We start from the raw sequence: 8,149 nt of genomic DNA on the forward strand, positions 1-8,149 counted from the left end.
AAAAAAATTTGAGTTCTACTGCTAGAGCCATCCAAACTAGAGAAAATCACAAAAAAATGACAAATATAAAAACATTAGATCAATCAAAACTTAAAAAATATATATAAAATACATAAAATATGAAAAAAAAACTTGAAGTCTCACCTTGAGCTTAGATAACCCTTTCTACGATGTTGGCGAGCATGAGAACAAAAGCAGCGCGAGCTTGGCACAAATTCCAAAGATAAGAAACTTGGTGGATCTAGGTCCTAGACTAAGTATGGTGGAGACTTAGACTACGCTAGTTGGCTATGCCAAGTGAGCTACATTAATCAGCTAGGCTAGGTTTGGGTCTTTCAAGATTCCAGCAGTGACAAAGACAAGATCTGAAATAGGAGTTAGGGAGCACCCCTATTTATAGTTTTTTAAGCAAATCCATATATATATATATATATATATTATTTGTGTATCCGGAATCTATCTAGATGAACGATTGTTGGATGAATATGTTTGAATTAAAAGTTGAGATTTGTCCAAAGTTTGTTGCCTTGAATGAGTGTTTTTTAAAACAAAAGAGGTTTTTGGGAATGGGTGACCTTCCATTTTCGAGTGTTGAAGGCTAAGAGGGTGAATCCCGCTCATGAGGCACGCTGAAAAAGGGCGGCGGTGCATTAACAATAATTAGTGTTAATGATAACTAAGCTAATGACAATTTTGATAAAAAAAAAGTCCTCACAATAATTTAAGGTCCACTAACGATAATTCTTGAAAAAAAAATCTTGATGACAATCGAAAGTCCACTAATGAAAATTGTTGGAACATAAATTGTTGTCAGTGGTTCTGGTCAAAAGACCTAACAACAATTCATAAATTTTGAGTTGTCGTCAGTGGAATCGGGTAAAATTGGCCTGATAGGCTAACTTTCTTTTCCTATAAGTTTCTATTTGAGTGTCTATTTGAGGTAATTTTTGTTGTGTTTAAGAGCTAACATTATCAACTTTAATTCATATTGGAAGTACAAAATCATATTAGATGATTTTGGTGGTTAAAATTGCACTCAAATTGGGACCTACCTAAAAAATAGGTTTTTCTTAATAAACAAGTCACATTGTTTTGACTATAACTTTTTACTCCGATGTCGTATTGACCTGATTTTTTATTTGTTGAAAAACTGAAATCCTTTAGTTTAATTTATCTTATAAAAAAAACCTTATGGATGTCATTTTAGAGACTAAAAATGAAGTTAAAACTAGAAGAGCCTTATAACATACCAAAAACACTTGATTTTGTTGTCTCATGACATAAAATGACAAGGTCAAAATTTGTGTATCTAGAATACTGTAAGGCATGCATGTACATATGATAGCTCAAGATTGAGCTTTGGGAGTTAATGGTCCCATGAGGAACAAAAAGTACACCATGATTAATACATGCACACACCACTTGTTGATTTGCCTTTATAGGCAAGGTGCTCAATAGGTTGGTTTAAAGACACCAAAGCATTGTGGATGGGTTATGGAACATATTGTACAATTTAATTAAATAAACCTAAAAACTCATTCATTCACCTAGTCTACCTTGAAGAGGATAATTGGTACAACCTCGATTAACAGCTTCACCCCTTCGTGTACTCATCAAAAAGAACCAAGAACGACCAAATTGACATCAAAATCAAACTCTAGATAGATAAGAAGAGGAGGAGGATCAAGAAGAAGCTCAAACATCGAGTCATTACCTCTCTGATCTTCAACTTGTCTGAGGATAGCTTCGACATGATGTCTTAGATGTCTCTAGACATAGCCATGGCCGATCGACAATTAGGTGCGCCTTTGAAACCGAAAACCCTAACTGTGAGCGTGGGGATTTATTAAGGTTTCTTGAGGGAGAAGGAGAGAGAGCAAAAGGGTCATCGTGGGAAGGCAAAAGAGTGGGATTTTTTACCCGCCCTATGAAAAATTTGCGACCTTTTGACTTTTAATACTCCAAAGGAGCGTAATTAAAAGTTTGGTGGAACTTTTAACTACAACCCTTTAACTTTTAACTACGACTTCAAGCAACCATAGTTAATACTTTGTTTTTACCCATCATGGAAAAAGTTTGGTGAGATTATTAACTACGACTTGAAGTCGTAATTAAAAGTAAAAGGGATGTAGTTAAAAGTCCCTTGACCCATTATTAGCTATGGTTCTTTATTTAAATCGTAGTTAATACTACTTTTAACTATGACTTTCAGCAGTTGTGATTAATAATCCATATATATTACCTCTTTATTTTGTAATGTATATAAAAATAGTCACCATTGATGATAACCCAACCATATGATATGTGTCAAGTAATGTCTAGCGGTTCAATGGGAAGAACAAGTCACTGATTGATTGTGTTCAACACTTATAATTTTCTCATTCCTAATGTCATTTGCTCAAAACTTGTATACAGAGGTTGAGTTAAAACTCAACTCTTAATGAGATATATTGGCCTTATGGTTGGGGTGTTTTAAACAAGTTTAAACCCTTGATGTACTGATATGTATACGTGTGAAGATGGGGGTTGCCTTCTATGTGACTTAGACTTTGTCTCTAAAATACTCATAAAAGTATGATACAACATTAGACCATTAATGTGTATCTTCTATATATTGGTAAACATAATATGATTATATGAAGTAAAAGTGTATTACCATATCTAAAACATCAATTAGGAATCTCAATTCAAAGTCAATACTATTGGGGTCCTAGACTAATTATAACTAAATAACATCACTGTGGAGGTTCAAATTCAAAATGTACTTTCATTTTTGCATTGGATCTTCATGAATAGCCGCTTGAGTCTTTCTATAGGATTGATCCATATGAGAAATTGTTGTAGTTTTGTCTCAAAACTATTGAATTAGAACTTATGTTTGCCTACTTATTTTCTATATTTTCTTAAATCAATAGGGGAGTTGCATTTATGAGTATGGCCCACTAAGGGCATGTCAATTTGACTTTGAATTTTGAACTTTCGAAGTTAGACCTTGGGCATTTGGCTTTAAAATTCAATTTGGGTTTGGGTTTAGGTTTAGGTTTCGGTTCAATTCTATTCGATTTGGCTCGGCTCAGTTTGGTTTGGTTTGGTTTAACCAAAGTATTAGACTTTGACCATTGTTTTTGAATCTTGGAACAATTTTATCTCCATGTTTCTTACTGACCCATTGTGAGCATTGGCCGAACTGTTTTAAACCTTTTTATAATCTTCTTAGCCAATAAAACTCTTTTAACCATGATCACAACTTTTTTCAAGCATTTATGGTTAAAGGGTCCATTAGGTGCTCGTGTCTGTTGACTGTGACCACTACTCAAGATTTAAACCTTCTTGAGCTTGGTTGGGTCGTTTAGGACCAGGGTCATATCTGTTGATTGTGTCTAGCAACTGTGCTTCCTTTGACTACATGTTTTGGCAATTAAGGCTGGTTATTGCTAGTTAATGGGGTTTTGGCCTATCCATGCCCAGCCCTCTCCCACCCATCATCAATCGCAACTCTCCTCTTCTCTCAACTCTCTCTCTCTTCAGTTCCCTAGCTCCACTACAACAAATCTGGCCAACAGCAACCATTCAAACAGAGGGCAAAGCGAAAGAATTGCGCTATACCTACAGCGGCGGTTCCAACTGCCAAGGTAGTGGTATTTTGGCACCCCTCATTCTTGCTCCTTATTTGGGCGACCTACAGCGGCAGTTTGGACTTCCGTTGTCTCCTACAGCGAGCAAAGGGAAAAAATTGCCGTTGTTGGTGTTTATACCTACAGCTGCTGTAGGTAGGGTTATTTTTCGCCCCGCTACGCTCGCCTATTTCATTTTGGTGACCTACGGCTGCAGTTTGCCGGGAGCTGCTATAGGTAACCTCCGCTAAATATACGTTCGATCTACAGCAGCAGTTTTGAACTGCCATTGATTCAATGGTTTTCTCGTTTTTTCGCGCCTGAACCCTCATTTTTGGCGACTTACGGCGGCAGTTGCTACTGTTGCTGCATCCTTCCTCATTTTGTCGGTAACCTCGCTCAGGAAAATCGATCCTCTCTCTAAGTTAGGGCCATTGTGACTTGTGGTTTTTCTCTCTGCTCTGCTCATGGTTTTCCTCTCTGCTGGTGCTCATCCACTGATCGACCCTCTCTCTCTGATTTAGGGCCATTGTGACTGCAGCAACAAATTACAATAAACGGGTTGTAGAATGTCTCCTTGCAGCTGTAAGTTTCTGTTTTTTTTTTAAATTCAAAGAATGGTAATGTTTGCCCTTTTTTCATGTGTCTGATTGAGTCAACAGTTATCTCCAGAAATCTGAGGGCTAATTTTGACTAGTGTTGTTAATCTGCACTTAATGCATTATATTCTCATCTTACAAAAGTATTTTCTTTTGTCAATTATACGATTTCAGCCCAACTTGTCTTGGTTGAGATGACGCAACTTTAAGTCTTTAACTCAGCCATTAACATGAGCCCACTTCCACTTTCCTTCATATTTACAAGTGCAAAAATGAGTATGTCCTTTTATGGCAAATGTGTGTATTCTCATTCTGTTGCATCAAGCATATCCATTAATGTTCCCGCTGTTACATCGCTGGAGTGCAGACTATTAACTTTGGATATCTATTTATACATGAGAATTAGTTTAGCTGAATGGTTGAGGTGTGACTGACTAGGTATAGGTCGGAGTAGAAGAGCAAAAATTTCAAATGTCAAGTGTGTCTAGTTAGGTTGATCAGGTGTCTAATTTTTTTATATTTAAAAAACATGAATTTCACAAAGGAAAATCATCAGAAGAAATATTTTTCCAGTATATTTTGGTGGTGTCAGTTTTATTATTTAACATATTAGAACCAGTCAACATAGAAGCATTAATATTAAGCTCAAATCCAACCTTCTGCTTCTCTTAAATTTCCAAAAACATGTAATTAGCCATGACTTTAACCCACCTCGACTTCTAATATATTGAACATATTTGAACAATTTGATTTGGCTTCTGATTCAGCTTTCACATGGAATGGTAGGTTGCCTGATTTCTTCGAGGACCTTCAGATTACATTCGAGTTTCTTTCTTAATTGTTTTTTCTAGATTTTTTGCCTCTGAAATCGAGAATTTTTGCTTTGGTAGCACTTGAGTGCTGTGGTTTATGTGCAAAGGTTTCAAAAGAGAAATTATGGTAAGATTTCTTTTTGTTTTGGTTCATGATTTTTTCTCATGTTTCTTGTGTTTGTGTGTGCTTTGTTTGGACATTTTTGTTTTGGTTCATGATTTTTTCTCATGTTTCTTGTGTTTGTGTGTGCTTTGTTTGGACATTTTTGTTTTGGTTCATGATTTTACTTGATGTCGGCAACCACAGTTTTGTGTATTCAAGTGAAAGAGATCATTATGTTTGATTTTAACTTTTGTTGTTATATGCTCAGCTCATGGATACAAATAGAATTATGTTCTTGGAAGCCCTCCGGCTACTTGCCACCCTCCACGACTCTCTGTCTGTATGCTCTTTATACCCCCACTTACGTTTTCCCTATTCTCTTCTTCTTTTTTTATTCCAAAGATCTAATTCTCTCTTTGCCCTTTGTCTTGGATGCAGACCTAGGGCGTCTTTAAGAAGTTGCAGATTTTTTCTTCGCCCTTTGTTTTCGATGCAAACCTAGGGCGTCTTTGAGAAGTTGCAGATTCTCTCTTTGCCCGGGCATCTTTGAGAAGTTGCAGAGCATGAGGTTGGTTGCAGGCGTTCATCAGGTCCTTTTCCTCTTAGCTGATTTTCCTCAGTTATATCTGATTTGGTGCATCCATCAGATAAGTTGATAGCACCGATGTTCATTTTCTGTTATGTGTTGTGTTGTTATTACTTTGTGTTTGTTTGTTAGCACAAGCATCTAGATGTTGAGTGTTGACACCTTTTTCCTGTTTGCTTCCATTTATGTGGTTGCTTCCATTTGTGTAAGGTTCTGTGCATATTTATCTCTTAGCATAGTTGCTGATTTATACTGTTTTTTATTCTCAGTTTTGGTTTATACATGAACTTTGTTCAGTTTGGCAGTTGCACAACTGAGAGAGGGCGTGAAGTTAAAAGTTAAGAGCAATGCATTAGCACAAGCAATAGGTGTTAATGCTAAAACTATAGCTACTTTCATGGGCACCTCCACCATGCAATCCTCTTCGCTAGGCTTCTCCCTCACCGATCTTGATTCCCAGGTCGGTGAATCTCTCTCTCTCTCTCTGTGGTTTCAGATCAAATTCTTAGATTCCCATTTCCTCTGTTTGTTGGGTTTGAATGCAGATATTGGGTTCTCAATCACTCTCATTGCCATCCAGTATGCCCCTACACACCCACTTGAACTCTATCTTTCTAAGTCTCATTTTTCACTATATGACTTTTGTTTCTTATTGTGGGGCATTCTCCTCACTGTTCTCGTCTAATGTTCTCCCCCGTTTCTTTCTCTTTTTTTTTCTTGTCAAGCAGAGCCTGATGGTATCAACAACTAGTTTTCCAGCGAGGAGTGTAACACTCACTTCAGAGACTCAATTTTGGAGGTGGATGTTCAAGAAGAAGAAGTGGATAGTCTCGGAAATCCTTCTGGAGACATTAATGAGCAACAAAGGGAAGGTGGGGAATTGAGCAGGAGGGATTCGAGGGATGAGATTGATAAATGTAAGATGGTTTCAAAGTTTGTTGCTGTTGATGACGGCGATGACGACAATGGCGACGACAATGAATGCCTTATTGCTGATGAGGTATCTTCTCTCATGTACATTCCTTTCTATCATTTCTAGATTTGCAATATGTGCATATGAACGCTTAAAAGCTTAAATTTCATAGTTCTTATATACTCATTTTTATGTTTTTAATTTATTTAACAAACTAATATATTGTTATTCTTTTGGTTGAAATAGATGGAAAAGAGGACAGATGGAGCAGTGCTTGGCAGAGCTGAATTTTTCGGGATGACACATACACATTCAGATCCTGAGACACAACAAAAAATTGGATGTATTTCCTTTTCACATAATTTTTTTGCTGTTTTTCATATATCATATTTGACAGCTGGAATCTTGTTGCAGGATGAAATGGAACAAAGACTGTCTCAATAGCCTGAAGGTTCAGATGATGAGATTGGTCATGATGACACATTTGCACAAGTTTGGGAAAAATATCATCATGGATGCGTGTGCATGCTTGGAATAGGTTCAACTGCTTCTCAACTATGGGGCCCTCAATCAAGACAAGTTGAATGTACACGACTTGCTACTGAAGCATCAAAAACGGCTGTTGAAGCTGAATCAAAGCTTGATAGCCTAAGAACAGACTTTGAAGAAATGCAGAGAACAAATCTACAAATGCAAAGAGCTAATGAATAAATGCAAAGCACTAATAAAGAAGTGTAGATGGCTGGCACTCTTTTTTTTATCTTGCAAGGTCGTCTTGATCAATGAAACAACAAATGCAGATGTTCATGAATATAATTGCAGCTCAGTTTGGAGGCACACAAATGTCAAACTTCATGAATATTATGTAAAATCAATGTGGAACCCCTTCTAATCAGGTAAAATTCTAATGTTTTTATATTCTTTAATGCTAAAAGGCTTATATATATAGTTAAAAATTAAATTTTCCATGTGTTGTTATTGTAGATTATGGAGGGCATGGACACGGTGGATCGCCATTGAGCTTTAGCATTGATATTAGTGTCCTTTTTTTTGTTATAGTTGTGCAGCAGCAGGGATTTTGGATCATTGTACAGGACTATTGATTCTATTTTACAGTTTTGTCATTGTACATGCTATAGACTGAGAACTTTTTTGCTAGCTATAATGGAACTTTGATTTTTTGGGCTCAAACTCATTATATGCTTGTTTTATAACCTTCTTGTTGGTTTGATTAGCAAAATATTCCTGCGGTTGAATTATGATTTTTGATTTGGAGGCAGTTGATTAGCTAACTACTTTTAGACCGTAGTTCATTGTTGCCATGCTGATGACATAATGGGCCATCGCCAAACTCACTCAGGCCTTTGCTCAATAAGTTGCTGCCTCTGCCATTCCTCACACCCTAATTGGCAGTGAACAAAATTAAAACTCCATGCCAGAACTCTGAAGCCAAAATTTCTATTACCTTTGCTATTTCTTTTAACTGCTTATTGGTGTTTTTTATTAGCATTGTTTTTAATAT

General features: G+C 36.6%; 1 long non-coding RNA gene across 2 annotated transcripts; it reads left to right on the forward strand.

Moving 5' to 3' along the window:
* The first annotated feature begins 6,077 nt into the window (after window positions 1-6,077).
* Window positions 6,078-7,779, forward strand: LOC149822598 (uncharacterized). 2 transcript variants are annotated; one of them, XR_016426180.1, is made up of 6 exons: window positions 6,078-6,174; window positions 6,260-6,293; window positions 6,443-6,714; window positions 6,874-6,970; window positions 7,042-7,523; window positions 7,612-7,779. It is a non-coding gene; the product is annotated as an uncharacterized LOC149822598 (long non-coding RNA). The 2 variants fall into 2 exon arrangements; XR_016426179.1 differs by having other exon boundaries at window positions 6,874-7,523.
* Window positions 7,780-8,149: the final 370 nt, after the last annotated feature.

This window comes from Nuphar pumila, chromosome 11 (genome assembly GCF_984573655.1).
Source record: "Nuphar pumila chromosome 11, dmNupPumi1.hap1.1, whole genome shotgun sequence".
NCBI classification, from domain to species: domain Eukaryota; kingdom Viridiplantae; phylum Streptophyta; class Magnoliopsida; order Nymphaeales; family Nymphaeaceae; genus Nuphar; species Nuphar pumila.